At 40.7% G+C, this 24698-nt stretch overlaps 1 protein-coding gene across 3 annotated transcripts in view; it reads right to left on the minus strand.

Moving 5' to 3' along the window:
- Nucleotides 1-24698, minus strand: part of FHL2 (four and a half LIM domains 2) — a 58021-nt gene that overhangs the window by 32347 nt on the left and 976 nt on the right. The window contains exon 1 of one of the 3 annotated variants that reach the window (XM_072135894.1): nucleotides 14300-14454. The exons of 1 other annotated variant lie outside the window; for it this stretch is intronic. The gene's annotated coding sequence lies outside the window, so the exon portion shown is untranslated. Of the gene's footprint in view, nucleotides 1-9167; nucleotides 9316-14299; nucleotides 14455-24698 lie in introns of those variants that run through there. One more of the 3 variants, XM_072135895.1, reaches the window with a different exon arrangement.

Here is a 24698-nt window from a genome sequence, read left to right on the forward strand (position 1 = left end):
AGACCTGTGGGTGCTTTTTTTGTGACTTTTGATTAAGTTTTCAATGCTACCATTTTAGCACTGTACGGCCTTGTAATCACTTTTAATTGAATTTTTTTATATTTTTCAAAATGGCAAAAAAGTGGCATTCCCAACTTTGGGCACTATTTTCCATTACGGGGTTAAAAGCCAGGAATAATGGTTATCATATTTTGATAGACATTTTGGGACGCGGCGATACCTAATATATGTTTATGATTTTTTCTGTTTATTTATATGAGTTCTAGGGAAAGGAGGATGATTTGAATCTTCTGTTTTTTTGCTATAATTTTTAAAAAACTTTTATTTATTTATTTTTACTATTTTTCAGACCCCCTAGAGTACTTTAACCCTAGGTTGTCTGATTGATCCTGCCATAAACTGGCATACTACTGTATGTCAGTATATGGGGATTTTCCTAATCATTCATTGCAATGTGCAAATCGCACATTGTTTTGCATAGGTTTAAACCAGACATCTGACTTTGTGAGACCCGAGGCTGTCATGGCAACCGATCACCGCCCCAAATGACCTCACAGCGGGCAGTGATCAAATCCAAGCCCACTCACCACCAGGATTTAAGTGCCTCCGGCAGCTTTGCCTGCGGCATTTACAGGGTTAACACCTACGATCAGTACCAGCAGCGATCGCAGGTGTTACCAATGGGTGTTTGCTGAAATATGCTGCCCGTGAGCCCTCTCCACTTGTCACATGTCAGTAAATGGTTAAAGATAAATTTGTGAGGGCCCTACAGTAGCCGTGGCTATTTATCCCCTGTTTATGGATTATTGCAGTGTAATCATTTTGTGAATTAAACATTTGTAAGTGTAGTATCTGTGCTTGCGTCATCCTCTGTCTGTAAAGAATGGCTGAGGATGCGCTAGTCTTTTTGTTCTATTTTGTCTTTGCTAATCTGAACACTGAACTACTTTTTTCCTAGCAGCCTTAATTGATTTACACCAACTGAATTGATTTCGAATGCTCTGTGCTTTACTATCAGTTAATCTACTGTGGTGGACAGAATCTCTCCCAACTCTCATTGCTGTCTTCTCTGATGTCAGAGAACTATTCCAAACATCTTCTGGACCGGGGCTCTGGCATCTCCTAAAATGTTTTTATTGTGGACTTGCTATAGTTGTGTACTGAGGTAGCTAATGTTTATTCTGTCTTCTATATTCTGGTATATTTAAATCTTTGCCTGATTCTCTGACTACCTGTTTGCCTAGTGATTTTGTGCTGCATTGTCCTCTTGGTTTTGACCCGTATTTTGCTGACTATCCATCTCTGTTTGTATTGTCTTGTCGTTGTCTCCATGTCTAGAGAGCTAATTCCTCTTACCCATTACATGACTGGCCTTAGATGCGTTCTCTATAAAAATATAAGTTGTGCAAATAATTTAAGCTCTGAATTATTAACATTCTTCTAATTAAAAAATGTGGTTCTTTCTTTGATTTCTTAAAAGGAATTTGAAGATGCAAAACTTCAGAAAGTGCTAGTTAGCTACCCTGGAGTGTTGATATCTTTGTCTATGTTGTCAGTAGCTGAAAGATTGTAAAAAATTGGTTCATATTCCTTGTTTGAAACTTGGGGAGTGTCCTTACACTGCTCTGTTCTCATCTCCAAGCATGGAGTAGTTACAAGCAGAGAGCTAAGACCACAGCAGTGTGAGCATATGTCCCCAGTGCACTTGGATAGGCTGTTATCCTGAAAAATAAAAATTTTCCAGGCTAAAATCAGGGGTATCTGCAATGTCTAACTGCTCCACTTTCGACTACTTAGGTTATTGTACTTTGACCCTCAGGCGAAATGACTAGGAGATATCTGCAGGCAATGCCTCACACAGTGTGAGATTTACACTAAAGTCTCCAATTAAGAGAAAACATCTGGAACTTCTACAGAGTCCAACATAATAAAACAGGATATGCTGAATATATTGAATGAAATTCTCTCCCTTGCTATGCCTTTGAGTTCTATGTGTGTTTTTATCAGTGTTTGGAAGCCTTTCATGTATATGCATACACAATGAGATGGTTAACAATCACTGATAAGGACTACCATAATATATAGTAGTATTGAAGAGTAACTGCCATTTCAGATTATTTTTGATATTGTGTGAAGGGTAGTGTTGTGAACATTTTTCTAATAGTCTTCATTAGGAAATTCTGATTCCTTTGTAAAGAAGCTGGTTTCAATCTGCCGCTAACTTACAATGTTATTTCTAGTCCTATCTAGAGGACTGAAGTCAGGTCTCTATCCTTTCCTGTTTGTTACACAGCTATACGTGTTAACCCTTTCTGCTCTCTCTCTGGCTGCAGTATGCTATGAGCATTATTTTCAAAAAGCTCTTAGAGCTGTTTAACCAAACAGGGGGGTTAGATATAAGCTCATCCAGCCTCCATAGACACATGCTGTAGAGGCTGCAATGTGGATCACTATGGGAGGAAATAGCTTGATTCTTTTTTTTTTTTACAAACTAAGGCTGCTTTCACACGGTTGTGGGCACGTATATCTGGCCAGACATACGTCTCTATAGATGGCTATGCCCCCCCTGGCGGCGGTACGGTGCGCACCATACCGGGCGCAGGAAAAAATAGAGCATCCTCTATCTCTCCCTTTGTTTACGGCCAGGCTCTGTGATTCTCTATGGAGAGGGAAGGGGTATGGCCTGCTAGAATACCGCAGTGTGAAACTAGCCTAAGCAGAATTTGCTAATGAAGTACCGTATATGCCGGCGTATAAGACGACTGGGCGTATAAGACGACCCCCAACTTCTGCCCTAAAAATATAGAATTTGGTATATACTCACTGTATAAGACTACCCCTTTCCCAAATGAAAAAAAGTCTGCTTAAAACTTTGCAAAACAAACAAGAGAGCAAGTGCCTGGTGATCATAACTGTAAGCTGCGATATTAATGAAGATCCGACATGCTTCTGTAAGTGCCGCCTGTGACCCCCAGCTCTGTGACGCCGACCGCTGTGACAGGGCGGCTGCATTAGCATACAGCGCGCCGCCCTGTCAGCGCGTACTAAGCCTCTTCTAATGACTGTGAGAGGCGGACTGCCGCGCATGCGCGGCAGTCCCAGGAAGCGGCTCTCTGCGCGCTGACGGGGAAAAAAAACACCTCACACAGTGCGGCCCCCGTATATCCGGCGTATAAGACGACCCCCCACTGTAGCCATTATTTTAAGGGGTTAAAAAGTAGTCTTATACGCCAGTATATACAGTAAATTAGAAAAATGTTACCACATCTCCCCGCACACAATGTAAAAAACTATCTCAAATGACAGTTACGCTTAAAATCTTTTCCCACAAAACTATATATTAATCTGCATAGCCTGTCCTGCTCTGTATCATGATTTGTAAAGAGCTACGGAATTTGATGGCACTATATAAATAAAGATTATTATTATTATTACGCTGCATTTTCAATGTGACAGGAACCCTTTAAGTCCTTGAAAAATGTAGCCATAGGAAAATCGTGACTGTAAAGAAATGTGTAAACATTGCACACTGTGAAAGTGAAGCAATACATATGAAACTTTTAGTAAGGAGAAGTTTGAGTTGGAAACCAAAACAAGCCCCTTAACCACTTGAAGCACAAGAATGCGGAATTTGTTTCTAGAGGTAACAATAAATACAAATTCTGTGACATAACTGTGTGCTCTGTTTGCTTTGGATATAGTACACGGCAATGTAGGAAAAAGTGCTAAGCTTGCTAAAACTTGGATTTCTTTCAATTTAAATGTGGTCAATTAAAGAATATGGGAAAAGAAAGGAAGCTGGAAAGTTTCCGTCTATGATTTAAGTTCCTACACTGTGGAATGTACTAGGCAGAGGATACCATTTTATGGATTGTTACATGATTAGAATACATTCCGCAGCCTAAGGTATACAATGCAAGCTTTGTAGTCTGTCACACACAGGACATCAGTGCTTGCATCCTATTTACATAAGAAGTCTATAACCTAATCTTGCATTGAAAAAAATTGCAGACATTAGTAAACCAGGTAGTTGAGTTATTTATCACTTCAGTAAAATTTTAAGTAAAAAGTAAACTTTCCGTAAAATAAAGGTTATTAAAATTGTGTGTTTTTGTTGCCTGTTTCCAAAGTAAACTAAAGGTTTATTCTTATGGTGATATTTAAAACAGATTTGGTGTTGAATGCTGTGTCAGATTCCACTGTTGGAATACAAGCGGTTCCCGACTTCCAGACGACCCCTAGTTACAAACGGACCTCTGGATGTTGGTAAGTTACTGTACTTTAGCCCTAGGCTACAATAAACAGCTGTAACAGTTACTAGAAGCGTCTGCAATTAAGCTTTATGGTTAATTCTGGTTCTTATCACAAGCCAACATTTTTTAAATCCAATTGTCACAGAGGCCCAAAAATTTTTGGCTGGAGTTACAATTATAAAATATACAGTTCCGATTTACATATAAGTTCAACTTAAGAACAAACCTACAGAACCCATCTTGTATGTAGCCCAGGGACTGCCTGTACATGTTCAAACTGAACCATGGCACTTTATCAGCAACTAGCAAGATGGAAAGGAGTCAGATTAGGGGTCAGATTGGGGGTCAGATTAGAGGTCAGATTGCACCTAAACTCTATGGGGAAGGGAGCAGTGAGTCACATAATGTCATCATATATGTATCTCAGATGTCTCTTCTAAAAAGTTGAAAAGTATGACATTAACTGACTGTAAGCAGTGGTCTTGCTCATTATTATATTTATGCATTTATCAGTTGTGTGGACATTTCCTTGCAAAAGCCATTATTCATGACCTCTATACAAGACTTATGTGTATTTTTGAACAGGAAGATCTAATTAAATGAAGTAAGAAATATATGAATTGGTTAAAAACCTAATAATACATAAACATGTAAGGTTATTTTTGGATTGTATTATGAAATATTGTTGAGGTAATGTAATTATCTATTCATTGGTACTTATTTAGCTCTGACAGAGCTTACAATCTATGCTTTAAGTTTTACAACATTTTATAACATATACTTTCCAAACTGAATCCATATCCCTCACAAGAGGCAGCTATTATGTCTTCAGCACCATTGCTCCCTGTAGTCTTAGTATTAGTCTAGCTAATAAAAGTGTAATAAAAGTGTAATTTGTGCCATCAGTATATGAGATCACTCAGCTAAAGAAGTCAATTGTACAGTTTATAAACCCATTATCAGAGTGTGAGAAGATTTTTCTCATACATCCCTTTTTCCTAAAATCCTAGTAAGGGCCTGTACAAGAGTTGGTGTAAACAGCATAGAGAGTATGTGTTATTCATTGCAATTGTTCCATGTACTATATTATCTACCTATATACACGAGTATAAGCCGACCCAAGTATAAGCCGAGACCCCTAATTTTGACACAAAAAACTGGAAAAACCTATTGACTTGAGTATAAGCTGAGGGTGGGAAATGCATTGGTCACAGCCCCCCCCCCCAGTATATAGCCTGCCAGCCCCCTGGAGTATATAGCCTGCCAGTCCCCTGTAGTATATAGGTAGCCCCTGTAGTATATAGCCTGCCAGCCCCCTCAAGTATGTAGCCTTCCTGCCTGCCCCCTTGAGTATATAGCCTGTCTGTCTGCCCCTCCCGGTCCGTCGCAGGCACCATGACGTCAGCCGCAAGCGGACATTATAGTGTAAGCTGATGCGACTGACGTCACGAAGACTGTGACTGACAAGGACCCGATGTTGGAGCCGCGATGGATGCTGGGGAGCATCAGAAGGTGTGTTCACTTTTTTTTCCCCCTGACTCGAGTATAAGCCGAGTTAGGGTTTTTCAGCACATTTTTTGTACTTAAAAACTAGGCTTATACTCGATATATATGTATATATATCTAATAAAAGGAGGTGGTATTTAATAGTGGGGGACAGTATATAGCTTATACAGGGGACACAGTGGGGCAGATTTACTTACCCGGTCCATTCACGATCCAGCGGCGCGTTGTCTGCACTGGATTCGGGTCCGGCCGGGATTTAATAAGGTAGTTCCTCCGCCGTCCAGTAGGTGGCGCTGCTGCGCTGAAAAGCATTTTAATGCGCCGGAATTCACCGAGGCCGTCTGAGTGAAGGTAAGCGCGTCCCGAGCGACACATTTTCCGTTCTTAAATGCGGCGGTTTTTCCGAATACGTCGGGTTTTCGTTCGGCCACGCCCCCCGATTTCTGTTGCGCGCATGCCGGCGCCGATGCGCCACAATCCGATCGCGTGCGCCAAAATCCCGGGGCAATTCAGGTACAATCGGCGCAAATCGGAAATATTCGGGTAACACGTCGGGAAAACGCGAATCGGGCCCTTAGTAAATGACCCCCAGTATCTATCTACTTTTATTATATGGTGTACAGTATTAAATTAATTAAATTAAAAGAGGGGACTGCATGTATTAATTCATTATGGGGGTACTGTATGCATGTAAACTAGAGGGCTCTGTACATATGCAAAATCATTTTGTATGCTGTCAATATGTATATACGGACCAGGCATTGGTCCTGGTGCTGTGTTTCTGTATAAAGCTCAGTTTTAGTACTGTACTTATGTGTATAACTCCATACTGGTGCTGTATTTGCGTACTAATATCCCTATGATGACCTAACACATTGGGGGTCATTTACTAAGGGCCCGATTCGCGTTTTCCCGACGTGTTACCCGAATATTTCCGATTTGCGCCGATTGTACCTGAATTGCCCCGGGATTGTGGCGCACGCGATCGGATTGTGGCGCATCGGCGCCGGCATGCGCGCGACAGAAATCGGGGGGCGTGGCCGAACGAAAACCCGACGTATTCGGAAAACCCGCCGCATTTAAAAACCAAAAAAGTGTCGCTTGGGGAGCGCTTACCTTCACCTGGTCCGAGGTGGTGCATTCCGGCGCGATGAGATGACTTTCAGCGCAGCAGCGCCGCCTGGTGGACGGCGGAAGAACTACATTCATAAATCCCGGCCCGACCCGAATCCAGAGCAGAGAACGAGCCGCTGGATCGCGACTGGACCGGGTAAGTAAATGTGCCCCATTGTCTTACATTATTACATACATGCGCTTTATGTGCCCATCATGATCAAAGACCACAATGCCACCATATTTCCCCAAAAACTATCACCCCTCATGTCCACTAGGAATATCAGCCATGGTGTCCAAGCAAGTCATGTCACAGAGCCCAATTATTATTTGGCACCTTTGAGATGACAGTATACTGATCAGTATTTTCCTTCAGTTTTTTTTATGTCAAAACCAGTCGAAAAAATTTAAATCAATATGATAGCAAGATAAATAGTTTCCACTCACTTTCCACTTTTAGGTTTATGCTTGCATAACTAATTTGTCGTTACTTTTGACACATTTTAAGTATATTTTGAAATTTTCTATGCCACACCCCAATTGCAGCAATTTTGTGACTTTTTTAAAAATCAGAATTGATAAGTTTAGCTTTCACTATCCACTCCAATTTTGTAAAGCTGTGCTAATTGGCATACAGATACAAACTATTGCAGATTTTTGTGTAAGGCTCCATTCACGCGGCCATATGGGGGGCGTATATACGGCCGACGTATATATGCCATATATACATCCCCGTAGACGGCAATGGGTGCAGGGTGCCATACGGGAACGGTATGGTGCAGCACACGTGGGGCACTGTATCATTCCGAAGCCGGGAGAAAGATAGGACATTCCTACCCTGTAATACCTGCCATGCACCATATATGGCTATGGAGAGGGGCAGAGGTGAGCAGCGCTCACCCCCTTTTCCTCTCCAGGGCACCAACATGTTCCCGCTGTGCTACGGTACGGCGGGCACATCGTCACGTGAATGTAGCCTAAGTAACCCAATATCAAGCTGTTGTTGTACGGCTAGTTAATTCTATGGGGGATAGACATGGACTGTCTGTCATCAAGATGGGAAATGGAGGTGACATCATAAAAGAGGTGGCGAGGTTGGGAGAGAATGCATAATTTGCTGCTATTGTAAGTTTCTTTTATAGGTGATCTGGCATGTCAAGACTAGCGTACAGCGCCGGGATCAAGATGAAGAGTAGCGGAGGTGAGTATTTATAGGGTTTTCTAATTTTTTTAAGTGGTTGATTTCCTTTCAATAATTCAACATTATAGCCCCCCAAAATTAGGAATCACTGCTCTTTCTATTCTAGTGTACTTCCAATTTCTGGTCTACAGCCATTGCGAGGAGTGGTCTAGAATTTTAAGACACTACTTTTTAGCACTTTATTATTAAATACACACTAGCCTCTTTTATTATAAAAACAAATAAATGTCAAGTTTTAAAAGTCTGAAGAAGGGACCCTTTGTGGTTGACTAGTGGCAGCTTTGTGAAAATAGAAGGATACAGTATCCACAAATTTGTATTTCTCTATCATTAATAGTGTTCTGCACTTCTTTCTAGTTACATAGAATTCATAATAGGAAATAATCTTACATTTTGTTATAAAATTTGATTGCAGAGTTAATTAAAATGAAATATTTCAATGAACAGACCAAATGCTATTAGTGATAGCATGTGTTTATAGAACAACATGCAGCTTTAGGAAGTGCAGTTTGTCATTTTGTCCTTTTATTATTACTTAACATTATTGCTGTTAATATTATTTATTTTTAGAGCACCATTAATTCCATGGGGTATACATTTGAAAATGGGTTCACATACATTACATAAGAACAAGCACAAATAAGTACATAAGACACAATGTAGTAGGAGGACCTTGCTTCTGGAATATTGTAAAAATTGTACTAATTTTTACAATTTAGTTGTATGATACATCATATGCTACATTATTAAATTCTGCAAAATCTGTTAACACTGCTGTCTAGGAATAAAATCTATCAACTATTTTCAGATTTATATCTTCTCACTATGGTAAAACAAAATCAACACAATTTTCCAAGCACTGTGGCATTCAATAGTCAAAAATCAAGAAATATATCAAAGTTGGAAAAGCAGTGTAAATAATGGCAGCTAGATTTAGCTATTTTCATTCATAAGACTGAACAGAGCACACGTGACAGCATTACATGGATCTGTCTGCTTCTCTTCCTGCTCTCACCTTCTGGGTCCTAGCACATCATTTTCTCCATCAGCCAACAATGAGAGTAATTTCTAAAAAACAGAGAGCCTATACTTACAGAGCAGCGGCCAGAGAGTGCGCTCTCTTCCTCCCAGGGGTATAGGCGGAGAGGAAGTCACACATCCAGTGGCACAGAGCAGTGCTCCAGGCAGCTGCACAGCTGGAGAAGTGACACTGCAGAATCCCAGCACTACATCCAGAATGTGTGGAAGCAGGCTCCTTTCACAGCACAGTGAAACCCCTTCATATCATTTTACCATATAAGGAGACAAACGCATCCCACTCTCGCACTCTTTTACTCTGCAGCTGGCATCCAACACTTTCCCTTTTCCAAATGTTGTGGCTTTTTTCATTTTACAGATAAATGTCTTTGTTGGAATGTATCCTGCAATCAAACTGACTTATTTCCTTCTAACCTACTTCATCACATAATTCACAATGAAATACCCCATCAAAATCAGCACAGGTCGTTTATCCAGGATCCACATTAGCAGCCAAGTCAGCAGCCAGATCCACAAGTACCTGTCAGTCATATATGTCTGGAATAATAAAAGTGATGAATGAGTTCAAATATCTGTAGTCGGGATTAAAAGGTTGGCGATCTTTAGTTTAAAACTTCCAAATAACGGGCAATAGATTGCAAGATTGCTAATAATTAATTCTCCCTCCTAGTTCCAATAGTGGGTGCTAAACCCACTCACCCTTCACTTTCCACTGGTCCCTGGTAATTTACCCAGCTCTCCGCAGCGTCCCTGAGTGGGCAGGATCAACAGCTGCCATCTTCTTTGTACGTGGCTACGCACATCGTGGCTACTGTTGTAATTGTACGCATGCCCAACAGAGAAGATAGAGATGCACGCACAATGGACAGGAGGAGGATCATGTGTTTCTCCTGTGATTGAGGTGGCGCATATGGCCAGGAGAAAGAAGATAGACCACAGGACAGAAAGGGTGGTTTAGGACAACAATGGAGATTTTTAAGTGGGACAAATGACAATCAACTTGCTCCCAAGCCATAGCATTAAAGCCTTGGGTTCAAGTCCCAGGGTCAACATCTGCAAAGAGTTTGTATGTTCTCTTCGTGTTTGCGTGGGTTTCCTCCAGGTCCTCCCGTTTCCACCCACACTCCATAACATACTGCTAGGTTGATTAGATCGTAAGCCCCATTGGGGAAAGGGACCGATTTGGAAAGCTCTGTGCAGCGCTTCATAATCTGTGTGTGCTATATAAATAAAGGAATTATTATTATTATAAAATGTATATTAAAGCGGCCAACCCTTTTAACCCCTTCTTGTTCTATTTTTGTCTCCGCTCTTTTAACACCCCACACTGTCACTGAGCCTTGGGACTGCACCGTGAATTATAGAGCATGTCCTATTCCTGCCCAGATTTGCGGTGCTGCTGAGCTCCTATGGGGGTGGGGGGTTGAGGATCACTCACCCTTACCATCTTCATCAAACAGGAAACTTCCCCAGTATGCACCTGTTTTAAGCACGTTTAATGTTATATATACAAGCATGAAAAAAAGTGGTTCTCCAGCAAGATTTGTTTTGCTGTTGTCCAAAAGTAATAACCTACTAAATTACTTAAAGGACATCTACCACCAGGTTGAAGGACTGTATGTAGCCCCTCAGGCTCATTTGCATACAGTTTCATCATCAGCATTCACCTTCATCTTGGTGGTAGATGCCCTTTAAATGCACTGGAATAAAGCACTCTCATCTGACATCAGTTAAGTATGTCACAGACAGAAAAATCTATACCATTTCCATAGTGGTAAAGAATGTGTAGTACAAAGACACTATTGATTCCTGAGCCCCATTGCTGTTAGGCAGGATGAAGCCAGAGGTAATTTCCTTAACAGACATCTGGATAGCTTTCTCAGAAATACTCCCTACACTTATGTCGCTGTGACCCCACATTTTATCGTGGGCAGTAGGGAATATCTAAAATGTAACTAGTTGAAAAAAATTGCCACGAAAACCTGAAGAGTAGTTTATGTAATTTTAATCTTACAGAAAACATTTTCAAGGCTGATAGAAAGTAAGATGGTTTAAATGATCTTATGTTTTACATGATGCACCAGGTTTATCTCAGGAATACATTCAGTATTGGAAGTGACTTTCCAGCATTACAGAGCCCAGCCCTAATCTCAAATGTATTGAGTCTTTCTGGTATTACGTGAACATGCAGAAGGATTTCAGCAGTTAGTCCCGCAAAATTTTTTACACACCCTTCCAACAGAATTCCTTCAAAACCTGTGTGCAAGTATAACAAGAAACAGTGTTGCAATTTTGATGGCAGTTTTGTATTGACAGGTGGTTACACCAAATATTGATGTGATTTGTATTGAAAGATATTTCATTCAACAATTTTTTCTATTGTTAGGCATATATGACTGAAGATGCAAATCACATATACTAGATAGATGTCTATAAAGTCAAGTTTTACTCCTCACTGAATTTTTTTTTTTGCAAACCAAAACCCACATATTCATCACAATGTTCCTAGACAAGCATTTTAAGAAAGTTTAAGTTGTAGCTAACATATTGCTCTGCCAGTTTTCAACTATATTGACATCATGAGGACACCAATACCATTGAAAGAAGGAGGGGGAATTTAGATTATCGGTTTAGTTTCCTTGAAGGATTTCCTGAGGAAGAGTCTCGGGACCAGGAGCAGAAGTTCCAATAGCTCCAGTGATAATCTGATCCTGTCCACACTTTTTCACTTTTCCTGGATTAAGACTGCCATGGGCCCTGGGCTGTATGAATACTATAGCCCAGTGATGGCAAACCTTTTGGAGACAGAGTGCCCAAACTACAACCAAAATCCACTTATTTACCGTGAAGAGCCAACATGGCATTCTAAGCAGTAACTTATTGCTGCCTGTTCTTCCACATCTTTCAATCGTATCGGCTGCCTGAGACCACCAATACAGTTGAAAGAAGGAAGGAAAATTCAGTCTCTCGTTGTAGCTTCTCTCCAGGGTCTCTCTTTAGAGAAAGAATGGTGGGTCCAGCAGGATGAGTTTCAAAGATAATGCAGTTCTGTAAACACCTTCTCACTTTTCCCGCAGTTCCAAGTGTTGCTTAAGTTGCCTGGGAATGCAGGAAGATTTGGTCCTATTTAGTGAACTCTTTCCTAGGATGAGTGCCCACAGAAATGGCTCTGAGTGCCACCTCTGGCACCCATGCCATAGGTTTGCCACCACTGCTATAGCCCCTAAAAGTCTAGAATCACTTCCTACTTATAGCACTAAAATTGAGCTGCCTGCTGTCAATCTGCAGTTTCAGGACCTTTTATGGCTTTTGTGTACATGCAAGGATTTCACGGGTGTAGGTCCTTCTCAGTATAAAGTTTGGTGGTTGATGTGGGTGGCCATGTACCCTTAGAAGACTTGAATGAGCCTCGGGCTAACACCCAAACCACTTATTTTATAATTCACTACTGCACTCTCATGTGTTGCTTTAACATAGCGCTAAGCATGGTATATCCTGGGCTGCCTGGGACTTCAGGGGGATGCATTGAGTACTATCTGCCAAACTCTGTGCTGGGGCTACTGCTCTGAGGGCTCTGCGTGCCACTACAGTCGTGTTGCCTGTATGATAAAGGGCTATGTAACTATACAAATATATCTCAGCACCAAAATGCAGAAGAGCGAGTGTCAAAAGTTACAAACTAACAATAAACTAATACCTGCAGCAGGCAATGTACATAGTGTTTCCTAGTACAACATTCTTTGAAGTGTGGTTAAATATACAGCACCTTTTTATACACAGAGATGATTTACTACTACACAAAAATATGGAAACTATTCTACACATTGCATAGCTCATAGGGCAGAGCATACCAGGTGCACATATATAAACCTCTATACACTACCACAATAACATCTTCAATTACATTGTGGAAAATTATGACCCTTAATTGAAAGTGCAGTTTATAAAGAAATAAAACAACACCCCCTCTCCTTAGCCTTGATAGGAAACATAGAAAACATATTGGGGCACATTTACTAAGGGTCCGCAGCCGCGAATCCGTCAGGTTTTTCCCGAATATTTCCGTTTTGCGCTGTATTTCACGGGATTGTGGCGCAAGCGATCGATTTTTGGCGCAATCGCGCCGACTTTCGCGCGACAGAAATCGGGGGGCGTGGCCACCGGACAACCCGAAGGATTCGGAAAAACCGCGGAATTACAAAAGCCATTTGTGTCGCAAGATCAAGCACTCACATACACCAGAAAAAAGCAGGTGAACTTCGGCGGACCTCGGCGCAGCAGCGAAACATGGTGAATATCGGCGCACGGACCTTAGTGAATCCTGGCAGAACCCGAATCAGCGTCGGAGAACCGGCCGCTGGATCGCGACTGGACCGGGTAAGTAAATGTGCCCCATTGTGGGGAATTCAGACATCAAATGAATTTTATAAAGCTTATAAATGTTTTTGAACTGTCTGTATACTTAATCTTTCATAGGGTTCTGTTCAGAACACTAGAGAATTTACATGGATTTCACTGCATGTTTCATCAAAATTTAAAGAAATTCCAAGTCAGATTTGATGACAAGCTGATAACAACCCCATTCACATGTAAAGTAAACAAATCATTATATCAGTATGACAAAGAGCCACCTCTGGCTCGAAAAACGTTAGCAGGATGTATATTTAACCATCATGATGGATTTGTATTTTTAACAAATGATTTAAATAAAATACTTTTTTAGTGTTCACCATGGATTAAATCTATACTTGCTTGACAAGCCAGTGCTGGGATCACTACTTTCCCTTTGCCCAGTCCAACACAGCTGGAACCAGACCAGTTTATTACTCCACGTGTACGGCCAAACACACATTGGGGCAAATTTACTAAGAATGTATGAAACTGCACTAAAAGTGCTCTGCCTGTGTATAATGCTTGGTGCGACAGATTCATTAAGAATATGTGCCAGAAATCATGTATCTGTTGCTTCCCTCCAATGGCACATCAGAGTTTATCAACTTTTTTGTGGTTCACCTTTAACATAGGGCGTGCAAACAAATCATTATTGAGTTTAGCCCACTACGAGAAATAAGACCCTGAGAAAATAGTAGCATGCACGATAGGCACCATTGTCTGGATGTCATGTATTTTCTAAATATCTCTTACATATTAATGGGAAGATTCTACCAGGACATCCAGTGGCACTTACCTGTAATGTATTGGGTCGGGTTCCTGGAGAAAGAAAGGAGTGAAGATCAGTGGTGACTACCCAATAGCTCTGATTGCTTGGATTTGTAACTTAGTGGGATTGGTTACCAAGATAAAATGTTTCTGCCTGTTGAGCTATTAATACTGTATCTGCTGTCTAAAGATAAAACCACAACACCTCAGATGCACCATCCTTTTAAGGCATCAAAGTCAAACAATTGCAAGACTTCTGAAAGAATGCAACTCACAATTAAAGAAACCCCTATAGGCTGGAGGTAGCTTCAAACTTATACTAACTGTATAAATGTAATTTAACAAATTCATAAAGTCACAGTAAATGTTTATGGCCTTCCTTACAATACAGCAAGCACTACCCAGGACCCTTAGTTTTACTTTCTTCTGTACTTATGGACTGGTACTTGTGTCATTGCCTAGTGCCTGTCTGCTGATTTCCCGTTGTGACCCCGGTTCCGTTCCTGACCTTGACTCCGTACCGCCTGCTTTGTTCCTAACGTTCATCTTGTGGTGCCTGTCTCGACCTCCTGCCTGTCCCTGACTACAATTTTGCTTAACGTCTTTGTACCTTGCCTTGGCTGCCACCACTGACAAAGTTGCACCTGTGCAATGACCTGCTGGTTCCACTCCGCAGCAAATCCAACCCGCTTTGAGGTCGGCTCTGATGAAAACTGGGTGCCACTTAGATTCCGGTCCCAAGTGTCGGCTTACATCATCGTCCCCAGTGGTACAGTGGGTCCGCTGCCCCTGGACCCAGACACTTCCCTTAGTGTGCTAAATGACAATAAACATTTGTCACCTCAATTATGATTAGAATAATTAGGCTTATGTCTTCTTTCTAGATAAATAGAGAAAAACTTTAATAAACCCAAAAGGGAAATAGTTTTTTTTGCCACAGCAGTACATTTATTTTTTATTTTCCAAAAACAGTGTAAAAATGCAAACATCCACCTCCGGGAAGTACAAGGTACAGTCATATAAGATGAGCAATCAGCACAAAAATCTTAGCAAAGGATTATTACATCAGCCAGTGATGCAAAAACAGAGTGATAATTGCCCCCACAAGAGGCACTTGCAGTACATTTAACACAACAAAAGAAAACATATATACACAAACACACACACACATAGAAGATGACTACATAACAACAAGAGGTATCAGGCCATTATCATCTGGTGCCATGTTTATCATTAAACAATTAATAGCAGATGGCAGGAACCAACGCTTGAATCTTTCACTACTGATTCTCGGTAAGCAATTTTTATTAGGTTTTATTATATATTTTTTTTAAATATATATAACCTAAATAAAAAAATATAACCTTTTGCACAACATTTTTTGGGAGGGAGAGATACCTAAAATTGTTATGATTTTATTTGTTTATTTTTAACAAAAATAGTTTTAATTTTTTTAATTTACTTATTTATTTTCTACTACATTTAAGACCCTCCAAAGGTACTTGACCTTCATTTGCTATGAATTTGCTATGAAAATATAACACTGTGTCTCGGGCACAGTGTTATAGACCCTGCCCAATGACAGATCCTGGAGCCTCATACAGACTCCATATTGCCATGGGAACGGGTAGTCGCTTCCCAATTATGTCATGGGGAGCATTGACCTGATACAGGATGACAACGCCCATGCTTTGCCAGCATATGAATGGTAGACACCTACAAATGGTGCTTGGGTGTTCGTGGTGGGTGTTGGCTGCATTATGCAGCCAATACCCACCATGTATAAGAAGGGCTCAGTCCGTGAGCCCTCCTACTAAATCCTTAATGGCATTATGATGTACATGTATGTCATAATGCGTTAAGAGGTTGATGTAGGCATATTATACACACCAAACCACCAATCTTTTAGTTCCTTCTGGTGTTTTGGTTTGCCAGATTCATAATACAGGTTCCCTTTAAAACACGTTAAGAGACTTTCTAACTTCTAAGAGTGGTGCCTCTGCAAGCAAGCATCCTCTGTGAGAGGGTGAGAGATCTTAACCAACAAACCAGTTGCCTTTTTATATGATTGTAATAATCAAGTTTATTGTCTTGAGTACATTTATGTCCTGGGTAATATTCTATGCCTGACTAATTCACCATCCTCCATGGGGCCTTCAACCTCAACACAACACAGATTAAGGACCGATAAATCTGGTGCAGACTGATCACTCTTAAACACTGTACAGGAATTACAGTCCACTTTTGTGGGGTATCTCAACAGTTGGTCTTCATCAGCAATAAGTGATAATATGACTATATGTGCTATCCATATTGTTTCGTTGTAGAGAACCCCAAGGAATATAATTTGAAGACGCTGTTAAAATGTAATAACAAGGAACATTACTTCCAAACATCTGAGCCTGGTATTTGTGCATTAAGAAATAGTTTGAAGAGTTTCTTTCATGTCTTGCTGTAAGAATGATCTTGGAACTGGCCAGGGGCCTGGACTGTTAAGTAATGAGTCAATGTGTAAGTCATATGTGAAAAATACAGTATGCCTGCAAATAGAGCACATTTTTGGATGCGCAAAGATGCTGTAAAATGATTACTGGATATTTTATTGCAACATTGTATTGTTGTGTAATCCTATTTGACGTCAATGTGTTTATTTTGGGCTCTCTATAATCCAACTGACATACAGAGATCATTGTGTACCGTTTTTAAGTTATAAATCATTTGAACATAACAAAACACCACTTTATAATGTGATATGTAATAATTAAACATAAATATATTTAAAGACATAGGGGAAAATTTATCATAAGTGTCTGAGAGCAGAACTGTTCTTGTATCTCAACAATAGAATATCGTGTGCTGTTACTGATACAGAGGGACATATTTATCAATTTTCTAATATACAGGTAGTCCCCAGGTTACATACAAGATAGGTTCTGTAGGTTTGTACTTAAGTTGAGTTTGTATGTAAGTCGGAACTGTATACTTTATTATTGTAACCCCAGTCAAAATGTTTTTGGTCTTTGTGACAATTGGATTTTAAAAATGTTGGGTTAACAATAAATCTTAATTACAGACTCCTGTGACAACTGTTATAGTTGTTTATTGGAGCCTGGGGCTAAAGTACAGCAAATGACTAAAATCCAGAGGTCCGTTTGTACCTAGGGGTCATATGTAAGTCAGGTGTTCTTAAGTAGGGGACCGCCTGTATATATATATATATAGCAATATGCTGAAAAATATCTAAAATACCAAGCCGTTACTGATACAGAGGGACATATTTATCAATTATCTAATATATATATATATACCGCAATATGCTGAAAGATATATAAAATACCAAGCACTGTATTTATTCTGTAAGTGATCCCCTGGAAAAGAGTGGGCTTGGTGGTGAAGAGGACAAGGCCTAAGTTGAAGCTAAATATTTTGGTAGTGTGCCAACATATAGGCACGATTTTGTGAGGTTAAACACGCCAATTAATAGCAGGCGTGAAGTTAGAATAGACAGTCTTGAGGGGCGACAAATTTATCATTCAGCATTAGACACCAGCATTTGGAGATAAAAAGATCTGAACCACACATCCACACATTATACAATTTATATTAACAAAAGGAATTTAAGATTCTTAGTTACAATTTGAACAAAATACCTAAACCCATTAGCCACTTCAAAATGCAGCATTACATGACGTCCGCCCTCTCTGCAACACAGCGCCAGCAGGGACCAAGACCCAGCACTGATATTTAATATTTAATGATAAATTGGGTTGTAATTAGTAAACATGATCTAACTTACCTTACTTAGGGTCCATTAGCAACAAAGGGATTTGCCAAGATCTGGGGCATTGCAGATTAGCGAAGACATGGTGAAAGTCTGTGCAAAAAAGAGAACTTCTAATTTGATTATGGAACCATTGAGGTTCATGGTCAGATCTGGGGGCCCAACCGGAACTCCTGCTAATTAGCACCCACAATCTATGCTGGCACTGATCACAGGTGTTAGCTTTATATGCCGACAAAGCTGCCACCGCACCTCCATTTACGGAGGATCGTCGCTGTGAAGTCATCACAGCATTTAAGGAACTAACTCCCATGAATGTACCAGCACCAATCATGGGTGTTAAATGGCAGGGGTTGGAGGTGGAAGTGCATGTGGGAGTCCAAAGTACCTCTCTTTCTTCATATTCTCTTGTACAATTTAGCTATGTAAGGCTTCCTAGTGACCATTTATGCCAACATGGTATAGGCTAAATTGACATATTTCTTCAGTAATACGTGTGATTTCTAGGTCACAATTTCATTTGGCTTCAAGGAGAATTCTGGCACATACACTACACTCTGCAGTACATTACAGAAACAATCTTATTGTCATATATGGGGGATTTTTAATCCCAGAAATTTCTTTATCAAATCGAATGTGTTGAATATACATCTATATAGTGTTCCCACAGTAACACAAAGGGCAAGGATCTTGTCAGGCTAAATTGCCTTACCCAGAATTGTCACTTGTGATATGAGGCATCAGCCCACAAACACTTCAGTTACTCTAGTTTAGAAAGGTGTTACATGCAAGATCACTTCTTGTCATGTTGACGTCTGTGGTGAAATGCTGATAAATTCTACCCAGTGCAATCTATTTATAGGGCTGGAGTTTGCTTTTCAGGATGATCCCTTCATAGCACTACAAAGCGCACATTCATCATTCCTATTGTCCCTCGATGATTATGTGGAACCAAATTATACTTTGGCTTCTCATGTTTTTTTTTTCATCCATAACATCTGATGTCTAACCACAATTCTCCAAAACCAAATTCCTTTTCTTAGCTTAAGCAGACCACATACAAAAATACTTGTGTAAAGAACCGTAACTAGCAGAGCCTGGGCCAGCAGAAGATTTCTGCATGGGACCCCCTTCCCCTTAAAAAAAAATATATACATATTTGTAAAATCACACACATTTATACAGCTAAATATATACACACAAAGTTCTACATTCCTACACACATCAGTACAGCATTACACACATGTATAAACTCATATACATACACACACACACACATATATATATATATATATATATATATATATATATATATATATATATATGATAAATACCATCATAAAGCACACACACACACAGTATGTACAAGCTCATACATACATTATATATAAACTCATCGGAGCTTATTTATCAGGGCTTCTGCACCAGAACATTGGTGTAGAAGCCCTGAAATAATCACATATGGTAGTTTATCGCTAGCACTTGTGATTATTTTCCCCTTCCGTGGAGAAGCATGAAGGGGGGTGCAGCAAGCAGGGGGCTATCAGTTGCGTGGCGTTCCTGTCTCCGTGCTGGCATACTAGCTGCAGTCAGCCAGTTTTCTCACATGAAAAGCTACCTGAAAGGCCTAAGCCTCTTGATGTATGTGGCTGTGCCCATAGGGCGGCTGGGCTATCATGCGCTGGCGCATGAGTGCCGGCATATGATAAATACCTTCATATAGTATATACACACACAGTATGTACACATCCATACATTTATACGCACATACAGTATATACACATACATACAAACATTATACACATCATATACAAACATTGGGGGAGATTTATCACAGCTTGTGTGCCTGAAAACAATTTTTGTGGCATTCAATTTTTGAGGCCGCTAATTGTGACTTCTTCCCCCTCTACTCCAGCTAACTGCCTATAATATACTTAGACTAACAGTATAGCATACAACAATCCAGCACCATTTTCCATGGATCTTTTAAAACAATGTCATCTTTGATTCCATCTTCTTTTAAAAACATTTATTTTTACATATAAGCTTGCCTTCAGTACAACAAAAATAAGTCAAATAGATCTATTACAAATGATTTACTCTAGTACTCTTCTACACTGTACTCCTATGCTGGAATCAGATCAGCACAGTACCATGCACAGTCTACTATGAGTTCAATACTTGTTTGTCTGCTTTAGAGAGAATAATAGCATAAAGTCCCTTCCCAATTATGACCAGGGCCGGATTAATGGGAAGCCCCCCAGGGCCCCCACCTCTTTGGCCTTAAATGGGCCCCCACCAAGCCATGTGACCACCCGAATCACCCACTATGTACTCCGTCATACGTGCAGGTAGTGGTCGCCACCGGTATATCTGTGTCTATGGCAAAAAACATAGCGCTCAGAATATCAGCATGGTGGCGACGCTGGCGCCAGGATGCCGACATCCTGTGCACGGTGTTTTATGGCTCTGCCATAGCCACAATTGTGCAGCATGGAGGTAACGGGAGAAGTACAGATTTATTATTTAACTTGGAGCTTGTTAAACATTCCAGGGGCTGTATATTTCTGGGGGGGGGGCATATATTACTGGGGGACTCTATACATTATTACTGGGGACTGCATATTTTAATTACTGTGTCTGTATGTTTATGAATTACTGGGGGCTGTAGACATCTATGGGGACTGTGATCCGGCCACAAATTGTGTGGCAAGATCATGGTCCCCTTTATGTTTTTGTTTATGTGTTTCCTAAGGGGGAAACCTGTCTTAAATGGATTACTGACTAAGGGGGGACCCTACCTATTATATGGATGGGCCCACACCAATCTTAATCCAGCCCTGATTATGACATCATCAAATTTACCTTTTACCAAGTAGAAATCATCTGGGTTCTGTGCCTCCAGTGGTCTACAGTGGAGAAAGTTTGGGGCAGATGTAGTGTTCTCTATACATGGTTTTTCCTCTAATGGGTTTATAGTCAAACATCTTCAGCTGTATGCAGCACAATTTCACACTGCTCCCCCAAAATACCATAGTCACTTACAGTATAATGGAGCATGTTCCAAATATATATTATCCTCCCAACATGACTGAACACACTATTCCCCACATAAAACATCCTTTATATAGTCCCCTGAGTAAATTATAGTATATACAGCACCCACAATTTATGTTTATTATATCTTTGCCATAAGTTACAAAGGAAAAAAATTATATGGTACAGTGGAATAATTTTAAAGTGAACCTGTCCCCAGGGACCTCTTTTTCACTAAAGACAGGTTTCAGAATTACAGTATTATGACTGCATTGTGCCTTTTGCCTTCTCTAAGCATTTCTATTACAATATAATTGTGTGTTTCAACTTACCTTGCACCCTGACAAAATCCTCTGCTAAGTCCCAGGGGTTGGCTTTGGTTTGCATGCATTTAAAAAAAGTTGTCTGTGCACTCCTCAGCTCTCAGCCTCCACCTTTGTGCTTCTGTACAGCTCCTCCCTCCTGATTCTTCACTTACAAGAACACAGCTCAAAGCATGGTGAGATGACATCAATGAGGGAGTGAGGAGCTGTACGGGAGCACAAAGGTGGGGACTAAAAGCTGAGGAGTGAGCAGCACAGACATGACACGTGGTTTTTTGAAAAGCAGCCAAACCAAAGCCAGACTTAGAAGAGGATTTTGTCAGGGTGCAAGGTAAGTTAAAACACACAATTATATAGTAATGCAAATGCTTAGAGTAGGCATGGGGGCATATTTGCAATGCAGCTGTAATAGGCTTCTGAAACCTGTCTTAAGTGAAAATGAGATCCCTAGTGACAGTACCCTATAAATTTGAGAAATTGTTATGTTGGGAACTGCAAGGCTAATCCACCTACACATTTCTGGTGCCCCTTCTGGTATGCAATAGCTTTGACCTTTTCCCATTGGGTGTTTTAGGGATAAGGTGGTAGCACATAAGGACGGCTAGATAAATTTGATAAGTGCCACTAAATCTCTCATTTTAAGGTTTTAGATATGCTGGAACTGAAAATCTGGCCTGGATAAGGAAGTGGTCTTCACAAAGCGGTGGTCCTAAGCAATGTAAATATAGCATAAAATGCAATTATGTCAATCTGAATGTCACGTAACATTAAAAACTGCAGTGTGTTGCTGATGTTATACATGTCCCATTCTCTGCACTTAGTCACCAGACACTTCAAAAGACATCAGACCGGTGTTGAAGTGATGCTGAAGAATTCTCTGAACTGTTGCACCAATCTCATTGTACTCTCGAAATAATGTTGTCTTCACAGTTGATACCATGCAAAAATAACTTTTAAAGCTACAGATTGAAAGGAAGATGCCAAGTAGTGATGTACCGCTCAAGAACTGTCAACAATTACCTTTTTATCCTCTTTAATGGTGAGTGGCTGATGGGATTTACATCACATATTGAATAACCTTCCCCACAAGGACAGACAGCTGCAAGGATACATTATAATCCTCAATAACAAAAAAGTATTACTTATTAAGAACATCAACTATTTTGGGGTTATACAGCTGCTTATCACTATGAAAACACATTATTAACTTAAATATTAACAATGCAATGCTATACAAAAGATTAGTGTACATGCAACATGGAAGCGCAAATCCTGTAACAACTGTACAAACAATCTACATAGCATTTCCATATAACAAATATCTGACAAAATGACCTGTTCTTGAAGGACATTGGCATTACAAGTACTTGTCAAAAACATAATTCCTAATGGCAATAGCTTATCATTAGAAGGACCTGTAGAAACATCTGCACACAAATGTATGTCATGATACTTTCAGAGCACTGAACAGTGGACAGTAGCAGCAGATTTTCATGCCCTAAGCCAGTGGTGGCAAAGCTATGGCATGGGTGCCAGAGGGAGCCATCACCCCAGCACAGAGTTTGCCAGACAGGTTGAGTGACTCAAGGCATCTGCAACACCCCTGCCAATGTGCAGGTAGAGGAGTGTTGTGAATAAGTCCCTCAGTCGATGTCTTTCCCAGCAGGTGAGCCTGCACAACTCATCTTAGGGATTATACAGTCCTATAGAGGTAATTAGCAGTGGTAGACCCTGCCTGTACAGCAAGGGTTAAGATATGTAATGATAGTTATCCAATGATATTCTTCCATGTGAACTGGAGTGTGATTGGAGAGTGAGCCACCACCTGACCAGGGTCTAACAAAACCCCTGGACAGGAAGGGGCAAGTCTCTTAGGCCCCAGCTCCTGATAGAGGAGCAGCTCTTGGAATCCAGCTCCTGACAGAGGAGTACATCTTGGAATCCAGCTCTCCTACAGAGCACACCTTGCAGATTGTCAGTGACCAGAGAGATAGTGTGATGCACACCTTAAGTGCTACACACAGAACACCCAGGACAAAGCTGCAGCTTCTATATCTGGACACAGCTACATCCCAGCCTGCACCTTCTACCAGGCTGGTGAATCTATTCCTGAGGATAATCCGGAATCTCCAACAATCCGGCATCTGTAACAAGATCGTTTGGCCCGTTGCCTGCAGTTGTTGTAATAAAGAACCTATGCCAGACTATAGGACAGCCCTCCGGTCCCCATACCAAGCACCTTGACACCAGCGTGCCCTAGGCCGCAATCGCCAGTCTCTCTGCTATTCTGGGCCCCTGCTGCCTTTAAGCCCCAAGAAAAGGCTAGGCCCTGGTGGGGGATGTTGCACATCCTCCTGCAGTCCGGGGTAGCCCAGGATGTGCTGTCTTACAGTGTTTTTCTTAAAGCAACACTTCTTGGGCTTCCTGGGACTGCAGGAGAAGCAAGGTGGTGTGGACAGGGCTGGATTATCATTGGAGCTCCTGCCCCATGATTCTTCCTGTTCAAGGGGACCCTGGAGGGAAAAAACAATGATAATCCAAATTTCCCCTCAAAAAACACCAGTAAGACTGAAAGCTGTTGCAGAGCAGGAGACAATAACTGTCTGCTTAATGTGCCATTTCAGAATTCTGTGATAAATAAGTGGATGTTTGGCTATAGTTTGGGCATTCGGTCTCTAACACTGACACTGATTCCACTCCCCTTGTTCCCACACATTAGCCCCCCAAACCCCCAAATATTTTTCCAATTCAATGGCCCCACATAATATAATGCCTCCTTCCTCTGGCCAATACTCAATGTATAATGCTGCCCCATACTGTACCCCCCACTGTACCATTCCCACCAATGAGACAAAATAACTAATACTACCCCTTCCTGAAGCTCCTTACATATAATGACCCACTCTCTGTTACCCCCTACCGTTGATCCTTTGTATTGTAATTTTTAATTTCTTCATGTCTGTATTCCATGGCCCCTGCCACCTTGCCCATATGTTCAGCATGTCTTTACTCGCTTTAATATATATATATATATATATATATATATATATATATATATATATATATATACATATATACAGTATATACTCAAGTATAAGTCAAGTTATACTCAAGTCAAACAAAAAATAAGTTGAATACTTACCTTTCCGAGACCCCCCACAGGTCATCTTCTTACTTACTTCTCTTCTTACTTCCGGGAGTGGCTGGTCCATGCACGCTTGTCACTCGCAACCATGACTGTGGTCATACTATAAATCAGAGTAATCACTCCCTTATTCCTTTGATCT

Source organism: Engystomops pustulosus, chromosome 2, assembly GCF_040894005.1.
Source record: "Engystomops pustulosus chromosome 2, aEngPut4.maternal, whole genome shotgun sequence".
Classification (NCBI taxonomy): Eukaryota; Metazoa; Chordata; class Amphibia; order Anura; family Leptodactylidae; genus Engystomops; species Engystomops pustulosus.